The sequence below is a fragment of the Gavialis gangeticus genome, unplaced genomic scaffold (assembly GCF_001723915.1).
Source record: "Gavialis gangeticus isolate Ggan-Ray unplaced genomic scaffold, GavGan_comp1, whole genome shotgun sequence".
NCBI lineage: Eukaryota > Metazoa > Chordata > Crocodylia > Gavialidae > Gavialis > Gavialis gangeticus.
In genome coordinates, this window is record NW_017729024.1 from 39,683,040 (window position 1) to 39,696,734 (window position 13,695).

At 39.4% G+C, this 13,695-nt stretch overlaps 1 protein-coding gene across 1 annotated transcript in view; it reads left to right on the plus strand.

The window, feature by feature from the left end:
• Positions 1-13,695, plus strand: part of LINGO2 (leucine rich repeat and Ig domain containing 2) — an 880,510-nt gene that overhangs the window by 497,350 nt on the left and 369,465 nt on the right. Inside the window, exon 4 of the mRNA XM_019517028.1 lies at positions 1,096-1,254. The gene's annotated coding sequence lies outside the window, so the exon portion shown is untranslated. The remainder of the gene's footprint in view (positions 1-1,095; positions 1,255-13,695) is intronic.

Sequence of the window (13,695 nt, forward strand, 5' to 3'; positions counted from 1 at the left end):
GGAGAGGAGGTATAGATTGGACATCCGCAAGAACTACTTCACAGTTAGGGCGGCTAGGAGCTGGAACCAACTTCCAAGGGAAGTGGTGCTGGCCCCTACCCTGGGGGTCTTGAAGAAGAGGCTGGATGCCTACCTGGCTGGACTCATTTGAGTCCTGTTTTTGTTTTGGGGTTTTGTTGTTCTCCCGCCCTGGCGGGGGGTCGGGCTAGAAGATCTACTAGGTCCCTTCCGACCCTAAATCTATGAAACTATGAAACTATGAATAACATGATTTAAATTCTGCAACACAAATGAGTGAATATTGCAGCAGGATACTTAATTTGTTTCTTTGTTTTAAATGGCACAACCTTAGCATTCTGCCAGCATGGAGGGCCAGATAAATCAGTATAACCTAATGGACTACACATTCATTTATATCAGTAAGTGGAGCCACATTCATTTATATCAGCAAGTTCCTGGCCTTACATATTTTATCTTTTATATTTTGCCTTTTTTCCCCCTCAGTGTAAGTTATAGTGGGAAAAGTATATGTGATTTATTTTTTTATTGCTGGGTAGATTTACTTTTTGATTTGTTGGTTAATGTGGGTTTGTATGGTGTTCGGGTAGATTTTCTATTTAAATACATGTGAATAAATGAAAGCCATGTGGGAAACCTACCAGGGAACACCTGAATGTAATTTCCCTCGGTTCTGCCTAGAATCCTTTTTTTTAGCTTAAAATTCCCTTTGGCTTAACAGTAACAGCTTTGTTTGAAAGAGGAGTGTTGAAAAGGACCCTTTCTGAGAAGAGACCTGCACCTATATATGCAGTGAAGTCATGGAGAATGCCTGTTACTTTTCGAAAAGCAAATACTCTGTTAATCCCGACAGTTTTAATAGATCAGTAAGAACATGGAAAACTAGCATGTATTCAGCAAAAACAATTTCTGTGAAGCATAGCTCCACAGACTCTGGCCTTGATGTTTATCAAGAAGCATTTATGGCTTTGTACACACAACTTTGAGGTACTCATTGATTAAGTGGTGATGCCTCCTGGTCCTAGGACATGGTTGACTATTTTTCCATTAAAATGAAGGAATGTCTGTGTCTTACAGGTTCATTTGGAACAATTTGAATGTGGTGCCATGAGAAATGCAGTTGTCCGTGACAGGTTGGGATTATCATGATCAAGTACTCTATTTTGACTTCATCCAGTGGCCAAGAGCTTCGTATAGTAGACAGCAAGGTTTGGACCTTTAATAATAGTGTACCAGGTAAGACTATTGAAATGAGTTAATTTATCAACTTCTCCTAGGGCTTCTTTGAAAAGCAGTTGTTTATGGTATTATATATCATTGTTCTGTTTTTATATTTTGTACAGGTGGCTCTTTTTACTGAAATCTCTTAGAGTGGTGTATATTGTTTGAATGAAACCTGTTATCCAGGTGTGATAAGGGAAGGCTAAAGATTCATGTAAGAAAGATTCAATCAAATTTTAATTGCATAGAGCTGAACAACAGAGTAGAGCACAGAGGCTGCTCAGATGTTTTGATTTACTGTTTCTCACTTTCTCTTAAACTGTGGCAAAGTAAACACTTGTCTCTCCATACTATAGTTGCTACTAGTGTAGAGTAGCAATCATAGTTGTTCTTTAACTGCAAAAATCAGCTTTCCACAAACACAGATGGAAATAGCCTATTCAGTTTCCCTCCCAAGCAGTTTCTGCAATACACTTTGTTTTGTTTTCTTTAAAAAGAAAAATATTTTTGCCTTATTGCAATGACAAAAGTCCAAAGGAACTAAAACTGTTTTCCCTTGCCCTTGTGCCAGTCGGAAAGAACTGAACTGACCTCAGTAGTCTTACACCAATGTGAAACCATTTGAAGTAAAGTAAAAAAGCCAAAGCATGTGTTGTATATCCTAGAAACATAACATTCTGCATATACATGGACTTGCTTTATACATACGCTGGAATGCTATATAATACTGTGGATTATTTCGTTTTATTAAGAGTCTGAAAAGCCCTTTCTCTGAGAAGCTGACATTTCCCTTTGGCGCCAGGCTACATTATGTCCCCACTCATGGTAGATAATCTGTCAACTTTGAGAACACATTGATGCAGTGAGAGTCAATTGACACAGCTAAACATAACCAAAGTTAAGTTTGTGTGCTGACTTAAAACACATGTTTAGGAGGAGCTGATTTACTTTTTATTTCAATTTTTGTATCTTGTTGTATTCCTTCCCCTCCCCACTTCATCCCACCCAGGTTAAGAAGTTAGCTGGACCAAGATCTAGAAAATGTTCATTAGCATAATGTCATAAATAAAGTACTGAACTGTTTAGTGATGCTACCATCTTGTTCCCCTCCAGATGTAAATGCCCACATCTGTTAATTATTGGCTGAAAGTAATCATAGTCATGGCTTGATAGAAGGAATTAGTTGTGATTCCACGTTAGTTGTGATTCCATTCCCTCAGTATTTTTGCATTCAAAGATATATTGCAGAAGAACTATTTTTGGAGTAACAAACAGGGAAAACAGAACCCATCACGGCATCAGGGATACAAAACAACAATTACAGCAGTAATCTTTGTAAATGTGATTATGAAACCATCACTTATTTGTACTTCCTATCCTCTGAATTGAAAGCTAATTATTTAATGAATATATTTGTTTCAAGTATTTTCACCAAAGCAGTGCTGTATCTATTACACTTAGTTACCTTGGGAGGCTCATATGAAAGGGGAAAAAAAAAGGAAGAGTAATGACTGAAATAATATGACAGATCATAGTTTAGAGATTAAACAGTATTGCCACTGGAAATTCCTGTGGGAAAGAATTAAGGAAGTTTATTGTTTTGAAGTAAAACCAAACACTTTCTGTTCAGACAACAGAAGCCATGTACTCATTTGTATCTCTTGCTTTAAGGTTACTTTATTTTTTGGTAAATTTTAGGCTCATAACTTGTCTACAGTAGGCTCTTTAATCCCAGTGCTTTATCTGCTTTGAGAAACATGCTTATGAAATAGTATTTAAAGAACAAGCAGCTAAAAGGATGTGGACGGTGTGAAGCCATGCTTTACACTCTAAGTCATGATGTAGGTTATATGAATCATATATTGTGTTTACATAGAGATGCGCTGGATCCACCTCACAAGTATCTCATTTCACTCCCGCCTTGTCTACACTGTAAGGACAAAATATTTAAAATGATATATGTAAAAAAAAAAATTAAAAGCCTGAAAATTTGTGTGACATCTTGAACTTTAATAGAAAGATCCACTTGTCTTCTATTTACTCTTCCATTCATACCATCCCATATGTTGCATGGTGTTAGTCCTACACATGTAAATTCGTGTAGGAAGAAGACCACTCCTTCCCCACTGAAATTAGGGACCTTTTATAACCTGTAGGTAGGTCTGATTCTTCCTGATGGATCTGTTGGCCCCTGCTATCCAATCATTTATCCCCATTCTTCTGTAATGATGTTGAAAAGGAAACCATGAAGATCTGGAGGAATTATACACTCCCAGTCAAGCTTCTTGTATCTTCTTGTGCATCTGAACAACAGTTTTCAGTAGTACCAGGGTCCTGTGCATCACAAAGAACTGGGCACCAGCTCAGTCCCTGACTGCGCAGGTTGTATATTTTTATAGGCAAGTGTTCTCAGTGCTTGGGGGTTTACATGAACTCCCCAAGCAGTCAGGTTTACAGGGTTTATTGGTTTATGTTTGTTTTTTAGCATGGAAATATTACTGTCTGTTGTATAACTTCTTCTATTTTAAAAGCAAAATCTGCTAGTGTTTCTGAGGTTAAGGTTGTGTCAGGGTGTTTCAAGGCTGTTTTTTTAGTATCTTATGATACAGTCATAAACATGTGCACCAACTCCTAGCTCAGAATATTTTAGTTTTATACTGCATTAAATATTGCTGTGTACCCTTAAAGTTACTCTCTCTTGAGAGCTCAAATAGAGTATTTTACAATTTTAAGGTGCTCTTTGTGTTTGGGCAATTTGAAATTTATTTATTTATTGGTTTTAAAGAAAAACCCAGAAATGCCTTCAACATTCATGACAAAGCAGAACAAGCAGGTAGGCAAACTGGTCTCTATTTCCTGTACTTGCCCTAAGTGTGAGATCTGTTCTAGTTCTGAACACATGTGTTTTAATGCACATTTACACATGCGCTTTAATGTGCAGTAGCCTATTTTTACTGTGAGTTAGAGCATCGTGGCAAAAACTGTGCTAAAATGACAATGCACAGTAAAAATAGGCAATTTTCCATTGAGCATCACTGAAAAAGCATGCACTTTTGCTACTACCCATTAGGGCAGCCTAATGTATATTTAGTTAATACCTCACATTACAGGTACTAAACTCAATGCGCGGTAGCAAAAGTGCATTAATGAACATGTAGACCCACCCACTAATTCATTATTAAATGCCTTTTTATGGTATCCTTCTATTAGGACTATTACATATCTGCAATATACAGACATATAGCATTGGACAGAGCTCACAGTGTGTGAAATATACATTTAGAGATGCCCAGACGTTTAAGTGCTTTTAGAGATTAGGGAACAGATCAGTACAGATATGCAGAGGATTCTCTAGTCTAATATATGGGGGTCAACCTTTCTGGCATATGCGCCACAAATTAGCCACTCCCTGAGTGCCATTGTTATCCCCTCCCTTTTTCTGATCTGCTGCTCAGCTTCTGCTTCCTGCACTATCTGCTTCTGTGCTGCCTGCTGCCTCCCCAATCTGCCACCAGTGACATGCATGCCACAGGTTGACTACCTGTACTCATAATATTACAACATGATGATCGTTGTATCCTTCATGCTCCCTAACTTACAAATAAAAAAACCAGCTTCATTTTCCCCTCCTGGTATAAACTGCTACCACCTAACAAGTCTTAAACTTTTATACACCCATCCCTGACTACATACTCACAGTGTTAACGTTGCTGAGTTTTGAAATAGAGTGCGGCTTTTAGACAGCCCCAGGTCCTGGAGCTCTGTAATTATTCGAGACTCTTTGCCCATCTTTTTTTAAAGAAAGTCTCTGTTCCCTGTGGTTGTAAAGGAAACTTGGAAAAAAAGTGTTCAGATGGCTCCCTAGAGGCTCAGAAACTAGAAAGCAAAGGGGTCTCGTGGGAGGATTATTATTACTGGCTATAAGAAAAGAAAAATATGGGGTTGTTAGAAGAGATGATCTTTATTCCCCTTTGCACTTAAATAGCAATGTGGGAGACCATGTGGAAGTTCTTACTAACAGGTTCAAGATATGGATCTTGGATCTAGGAGGGATTTTCTCACCACTCATCCGCAGCTGTTTGTTAGGAAAATAGGAAGGTGCCTGCCCAGCCAAGCTAAACAGACTAACTTGTGATCCTCTAGTTCTACTTTGCCTGGAAAAAGGTACGGTTGACAGAGTAGAGGAGCACTGAGCATAGATTCTCCTGCATCTCAGCTATGTTTCTATTCACAGTGCTGGAAGCTCCACACAGGGGAGGGGCAAGCAAATCTGGGTGTTGAATTGGCCAAAATTATTCAGCCATATTCACGTGGCTGAGTATATCTGCTGCTCATATCATCTCAAAAACTGAACATATGTTTACATGATAAGTCGCAAGCACCATAGATCTCTGCACTCAGAGCAAAACAAAACTTAAACAATAAGCTTTTTAAAATAAATCCTTGTATAATGCACCATACTAGTCCTAAGCTTGTCCACATCCAGTGTATGCACCTCTCAAAAACTTCCTCAGTACTTACATTCTTGACATGAAATCTCATAACCCTGTTCCTAAAATTTATGTTTCATTTAAAAATGGGGAAGCTTCTTCACAACTTTATTTCTCTTTTGAGGGTTTTCTCTCTCAGGCTTTATCCGTCTATTCATCATTTATCATCTCACCAATCATTACATTTCAGGTCGTGAGCTAGTTCGGCAGGCAGAAGAAAAGCTACATAAAGAGGAAGTAAACGTACTTGATATCAGCATGATAACTAATAGAACTAAATGAGCTATTATGGAAAATTATCTAGATGGCTTAATGAAGAATGACTCAATTACAATAAAAAAGACCAAAAAACAGGTATGTGCATGACATATTGGTTGCAGTCCTAATCTTTGGACTAAAGATAGTCTCACTATTGATCCAATCTAGGAATAGGCAAGTTGGTTCAGTCAATACAAAAAAACCCAACAAAAAACAAAGCCATATAAATCCCAAGACATAAAAAGAATAAAAATCTGAACTACTTTTGTTCTTGAAGAGAGATCCTTTTTTCTGTAAAACCTTCATAAAAGAGCCTAAACTCACAACATTCCCAGGCCATTTTTCTATGTGGGAGATATTAAGCTAAAGAGTTAACTGTTTTATTTCTTACCCAAATCGTATGGCACTTTGGAACCTTTTTGCAAGTTCACCTCTCTGAGTAGTGAGTGTCTGCCTTTGGGATTTATATGGCTTTTTTATATGTGTGTTGAGTGAAATATTGTCCTATTGTATTGTGACAGATACCTCACATTTACCTCAATACGCAGTAAAAAATTCCTTCTGTGATGAGATCAAAATGAAAGACCAAGGGAGTGTCATTAGCATGACAGTATTGTTATAGCCCAGTGTTGTTACTCTGGCAAAGTATATGCCTTTACAAATTGGAAAAGAAAATATGTTTGGTTGTCAGAATATGTCAAGCTAAAAATAAGCCTTTGTATGAAGTTCCTAATCTAGATTTGCAAAATAGCTCATGGTCTGGAAAGTAAATAATACTCACTTTAAGTAGTCCCTAAATATCCATTTTGAAATGCCATTTCTTAGCAGCTTCAAATGAGCTGTCATAGTCCATCAACCAAATTCAGTCCCATTATTTATTTGTTTATTTTTAAACGACCTTTAATATATGGTTTTACACAATAGTACTTATTTTAAAATGTCCCTGAGAATCTCCATGGTTTGTCAAGTGAAGTACCACATACATTTTGGATTTTGGACAGGCATTATTTTTGTTGTTCTTGTAGCGGTGGTTGAAAATGAAAAATGAGATAGGAGTAATGTTAGAAACAATTTCATGACAATATTAAATTCATGATTTAAGCCAGGGAATTTAGAACGAATGCATAAACTTTTGTCTTTAAATCTTTCCTAGGGACTGCAGCTGGTGACTTGGAAGCTTTTAGCACCAGTTGCAGTTGGGGTGACCTTCACAACATAGGGACTTAATATCTTGATAAAATATGATGAGTAAAGGACTTCATAAGTTAAAAACTGTTCTCAGTAATGAGTGGGAATTGATTATACAGAGAGAGGCAAAAAGGGTATGCTAAACTTCACACTGAGTATTTGGGAAATGTTTTCTGCAGTCTGGGTATCTGAGGGTTGAGGAGAGCAAAGGATGATCTAGGTACTCTTAGTAATAGGCAGTACTTGGTAGAATGAGAAGGGCTATAGATGTAAGACAAATCTGCACTGCATTGGACCCCATGTACATGATCCTCTAGAGCCTGTGGAAATTTTAGCTACAGACAATGGCTTTGCCTCTGTGAAAAGAGAACTCACTGCTCTGAGCTGTGCACATTTGAAGTCAGTTTAATGGTGATATCCTGATATTGGGCACTGAGACCACTTGGTGCAAAGATGTTATTCATTGACTTCAATACCTTAGTGTGCTAAAAAAGTGCATGGGTTTGTCTATCCAAAAAGTTCTCTTCCGTTTCCATTATTGGAATATTTTTTAGTAAAACAATTGCTTTCATGTTGAATACACAATTGCAGAAAATCTATCTATTGCTGTAAATAATACATATTTGGAGGGGAAAAGATGCTAGATTTACTAAGTGGTTTAGTTAGCATTTTAGCACGTGGACAGATTGGATTCCTTCAGTTTTCCATAACTGTTTTTGTTTATTTCCTATTTTTGGTACTGTATTTAGAATTGAGGTAATCTGTTTTTGTTTTAAATTTCTAATAATAGGTTAAGGACAGTATTGAATATCGTTCTCAACTGTGCATTTTCGCTGAAGAAAACATCTCTATTAATGAGAGAGGTACTGCACACTTGACATTTGGGATTGTTCTATATAACAAGTTAGCCTGATGCACCTGAAAAAGATGGATGCCTGTGTCAATTAGAATCAGATTTGTTCAGAACAATGTCTGCCTTTGTAATCATCTAGGGAAGAAGAAAAGTGTAAGAATTAACATACAGTACAATTGTATTAATTTTTCTTAAATGTCTCTTCCAAGCCTTAGCTGCCTGAATTTCACCTATCTCTGATCTCTCTGCCTTAAATGGGCATACCAATATATCTCATAAAGCTTATTGAATGAATTGGGATGTTAAAAATGCAAATATTATCCAAATCTAATTTTGCCAAATTCACCATACACATTATCATGGGTCATCAAGTACCATCTGCTTTTTAGTCAATGTAACCTAATTATATCTATGTAGTTTAATATACTCTGGGCTAGATTCTGTTAGTTTTACTCTCTAAAGTTGTTTATATTGAATGTAAGCCAGCTGCAACTCACAAATGTGAGGATGTCAAATTTCACACTGTATTTAGTTTCCCATCTACTGTATTTTCTTGCATATAGCACACAACCTTCCCCACAAAATCACGCCCCCCACAAAATGGGGGAGCATTTTTGGGGGACCTGAGGTTTTCTTGTTACATGCAAAACAAAACCATTCTCATGCAAAACAAGACCTCCCATGAAGTGATATAGAAGCATAGGCAGTGAAAGGTCAGGGCTAATGGGGCTTAGCCCCTCCTCAAATGAATTTTGCGGTGGCCAGCAACAGCAGCAGGACCACAGTGCCACCATCCTACATGCAGCCCGGCCAGCACCCCACATGCACTCAGCTCCTCCACCGTGTACAGCACCAGTGCGCGTCGGCCCCTCACCGGCCCTGCAGGAGAGAGGGGTGGGGGTAAGATGAGCGTGCCCCACACCCCCTCTGCACCACCCCACACACTCAAAAGCAGCAGCCCCCCCCAAATAATATTTTCTTCCACCACCTATGTGTAGAAGCAATCTTTATTAGAAGTTCCAATTATGAATATTGCTACCAAATAAAGGATAACACAACATATATCTAGATATACTTCTATGGTCCAAGCACAGAAATAAACAGTCTTACAATTTAGAATGTCTAAGTGTTAAAATCCTAAGAATTTCTAAAGCGGCCAGACTATTAGGGAGATAATTCAGAGACTACGTTCTAAGAGGCACTGGAGCTTCATTATATCTGGAAACAGGAACCTCAGCAAGGAAAGCCAAAGGAACCCATTTAGAGCATTGAGCCCTACTTCACCCCCCTTCTCAAACAAAGGCTTACAACATTACGTAACAACAACTTCAACAAATATGTTTAGAAAGGAGGTGCTCTTATGCCATCCTGTTGGTGAAGCTAGAACACACTGACTTGAACTTCTAATCAAAATTTGATGTCCTAAGACTGATTTGTCTTTTCAAGACGTTTCTGTGATTCAGTTACTTTTACATTACTTCCCTTAACCTCATGTATGCTAACATGGCCTGTTTTAAAGTTAACATAGTTAAAGCCTACTAAAGTAACTATAATGCAAGCTAAAAGGATTCAAACCAAACATAAAGGGCTACAGTGTATTAAGCAGGGAATCTGAGTTTCTGCTCAAGATAGAAGCATCCTGCTTTGATTCCTTATCCATGGTGCAGCAGCTGTGTCATTACTATTCAGGCAGCTGAGGAAATCATTTGACTTGATGGTTTATTGATCGTCCCTCCTATATAATGGTCTTGATGGTAAACTAATCAAGCTAACTTTTTCTAATCTGCTAGCTACTCTTGGTCTCTCTCCTGTTTCACAACCCTGGAGACTCTTTACTTCTTTTCAAAATCACAGATTGCTCCTCCCCATGCTAAGCTCTGCTGCTCCCCACCTAGCAAGTGCCACTTGCTTCTGCTGTTCTGCGTCTTCCTGCTCACATCCTGCCTGGCAAGCACTGCTTGCTGCTGTTGCTCTGCACCCTCCTGCTCACTACTGCTGCTCTGCACCCACCCGCTTGCTTCCCATCTGGCTGCCTGCCCAACTTATACACCAGATCTATGAAAAAACTTCCTTTTTTAATGAAAAATCTGAGGTCTACTTATACACTGTGTCATCTCGTACACCATGAAATATGGTATTATATCCTGGGGGGGGTGTATATCATATGGAAGAAAATATGGTATTTTGTCCAGTTCTGTAGTATGTACATACTCTGTACACTGAGACCATTATGCTTAAATAACATGATTATTCATTCTGCTGAAAGACCAGACAGAATACTTCTGCTTCCCTCATGTCAATCAGTGATGAAAGTGAGATCTCTGATAGTTCACTGCTGTGTCTTATCTTTCACTAGTTCCCTCTTTCACAGTAGTCCTGCTGATAACAGTAGAACTACTTAAAATGGCCTACCATCATCAAGGGGGAAACTAGCACACTTTTAGCATTTGCATGGCATAATACTTAGAACCTTCACTTTAAGTAGATTGGTCCAAAGAATCAGGAAGCCTGAAGTACCGCTTTGTTGCTGTACCTCTGTTCCTATATGATGAGATCACACCACAGGATAGAAACTGTGCTCTGTCTGGGCCAGTCTATCAGTCTGTACTTAAATCCAACGCATACAAAGTGCGCTTAAGAACAGGAATTTGCAAAAAATATATCAGGACTTTGCTAGAATTTCAGAGCAACCGTAGGGATATCTTGATTCTTCCCATCATTATCTTTTATGTTGCAAAAGGTAGAACTGTAATGACTGCTTCCTAACTCACAAAAGAGAAAATAATGACTCGTTGTAAGAGATTCTGTGAAACTGCAAGCATGCTCCTACTATTTTTCTAGCATATTCGTCTTCTAGCAAAGTAGATGGACAGGTCTGGTTTCTTACTGCATTTGGGGAATTCTTCTGCTACTCTGATTACATTTAGGTCTACCACTGCTTCACACAAGAGAGCTAAATATTTGTGGAATTGTTTTGTAAGTGGCATGTGCTTTTCTCTCAGATAAACCACACAGCATATTAATTTTTTACTAAAATTAAGCATGTGAAATAAAAGTTACATTCAGGCTAAGTGCTCTCTGTGTTGCAATTTAAAATGGACCCCTGTTGTCCTTGAATACTGAAATCCTTAACCAGAAGGAAGAAAAGGAGAAGAACTTTCAATTTAGATTGTTCATGAACTGTAAATACCTGAGAGAAGTGATCTGTATTTCTGGTGAAAAAGTTGGACACAAGAAGCGCCTTCATGCAGATTGCAAAGCTTAGGTGAACTGGTTTGGGTGAGATAAGAACTGATTTAAAATGTGCCCAGATAATTAAGGTCAAGGAAATGCCCGTGTCTTTCCTGATTAGGACCCACACAGGAAACTTGAATATTGAGAGGAGTATTTCCAATGTTAGCTCTTAAGCATTTGCATGTATTTAATGTGCCCATAAACACATGCATATACAAATCAGATATTTATTCATGCATGTGTTGTAAAAGAAAACTACTGTTTGTTTATGCAAATACCTTATTTATTCATCTCCCAACTGGGAATTCACACACAAAATTGGCCATGTGCTAATGTCTGGACTAATTGCACACATCTAACTTTGAAAATGTGGTCCTGAAATATCAGGAGATGACCTGTTTTCCCAAAGTATTTCTGACCACAATGGTATGAGCATTGGCTCACATGGATTTGTTTTGAATCTTTTCAAATGCTGTTTCTTGGTAGTTCTCATCCAGTAAGTTTTGATCTGGGTAGATACAGGCTCAAAGCCAAACTCCCAAATTTAGCTATTGTTTGTCCTCTTTGAACCAGGTGGATTTATAAAAGAAGGAAGCAAATATGAATATTTTTTGCGATGAATGCTCTGCATAACTCTGCTTCAAAACTGAGATTCTGCAAATCCTACAAAACTGCTATTTGCAAGATATCTATCTATCCTGATAGTAAAACCAGGGAGTTGGGCTTCTCTAAACTGAAATCCTGAACCTTGAGGCATTCACCTGTCATTATCTTATATGTCCTTTGTATCATGATTACAAACATATTGGTGACGTTACAGATTTCGTTTAAGGTGAAATCTGTGACATTTTCTCAGTTTCTACCCTAAGGGTGCATACAAGTGTTAAGTCTGTGTGGAGCTGCACTTGTACTGGCTGAAATGCTCAGTGTACAAGCATTCACAGGGCTTCAACCAGATGAAAGATGGCCAACATGGTAGAAATCTCCACCCCATAGATTTAGGATGAACTTGCAGTTCATCTGTTTGTAGAAATGCTTGTGCACTTTTCCATTCGAATGCAGCCACTGCAGTGACTTCTGGTATCCCAGGGACTTTATACATGCCACAAAATTGGCTTTTAAAGTGGCTTAAATAGCCTTTTGCCCTGCTTTGATGGTGTTGGCATTGTTTTTTTACACGCTCAGTGGCGTATTCCACTTTAAATTATTTTGGTATGTAGCAAGATAAAACACTTCCAAGGTGTTTAATTTGCTACCTAACAAAGTTCAACAGTGCATGGAGTGCTGGAAGCTGACCTGCTCAGAGCTTGGCAGGCCCTGCACAGCTCAGGGGCTGTGGGACTTGGTGGCAGCCCGTGCAGGCAGGCCCCACTGAAGAAGAAAAAAGTGGCAAGCCTGATATTAGTTGTGTGGCAGCGCGGTGCTTCCTTTCGTGACTGCAGTGCCCCTTGGGACCATCTGGGCCAAGTGCCAGTGGGTAGGTGCCTCCTGGGGGCCCTCACACAGCTCAGTGGATTTTTAAAATTCAGTGAGTTTTTAAAAACTCACTGTTTCAATTTACAGAGAACTAAACCAAATTAAACCCCTGTGGTGTGTACAAGCAGCCCCAGTGTGCAGTGCTCCCCTGCAAAGAGACACTCCCCCTCACCTTGACAGCTGAGGGGCCAGCAAAGTCCAGCTGCTCTCCATAGACCAGGAGCTGTGCAGCTGTCAGCTCTGCCACCCTGAGCTGGTAGGAGAAAGTAAACTGGCAGCCCCAGACCTCCAACCCAGTGCCTCACTATTCCCAATCCCCCTGACTCATCCTCCAACCTCATAGACACTGCCCATCCTGGCCCCACCATTCCCAGAGCCCTCCACCCACTCCCTCCCACCTGAATGGCCAGTCCCAGCTGGTGGCAGGAGGGAGGTCCCATGGGCTTTGTTCCAAGTGGGAGCTATTTTTTTGAAGTGGGGCAGGGGGCACTGTGTACCTGCAGACCTTTCATGGGGCACCAGCTTGAAGTGCCACAGGGGGGTGGAATCTACACACATGACCATGGCACTTCAGAGCCCTCAGTGTCCCCCAACCTCATGCGTGAGGCTGCAGGTTTAGAGCAGTCAAGATGTCACATGATAGGGGAGAGCTCCTACCCCTGTGGGGCACATCAAAGCCAGCATCTGCAGCTACAGTTGCACACACTCTTTAAATCTATTCCAGGAGGTTTCTGGAACACCATTGTGCCCATGACATGCAACACAAACGTGCCCATGTGCTTGTGTATATTAGTTATGGATTATGGTGCATAGACTTTTCATCAGGAAGGCGTTGCTACTAATTTAAAAAACCCACAGTACTGCTGTATAAATTGGATTAAACATTTCATATTTATTTTAATGAACGCCCTATCATTTATCTCCCGGGTAACTCTCAGCAGTCTCCTGGAGATTTAT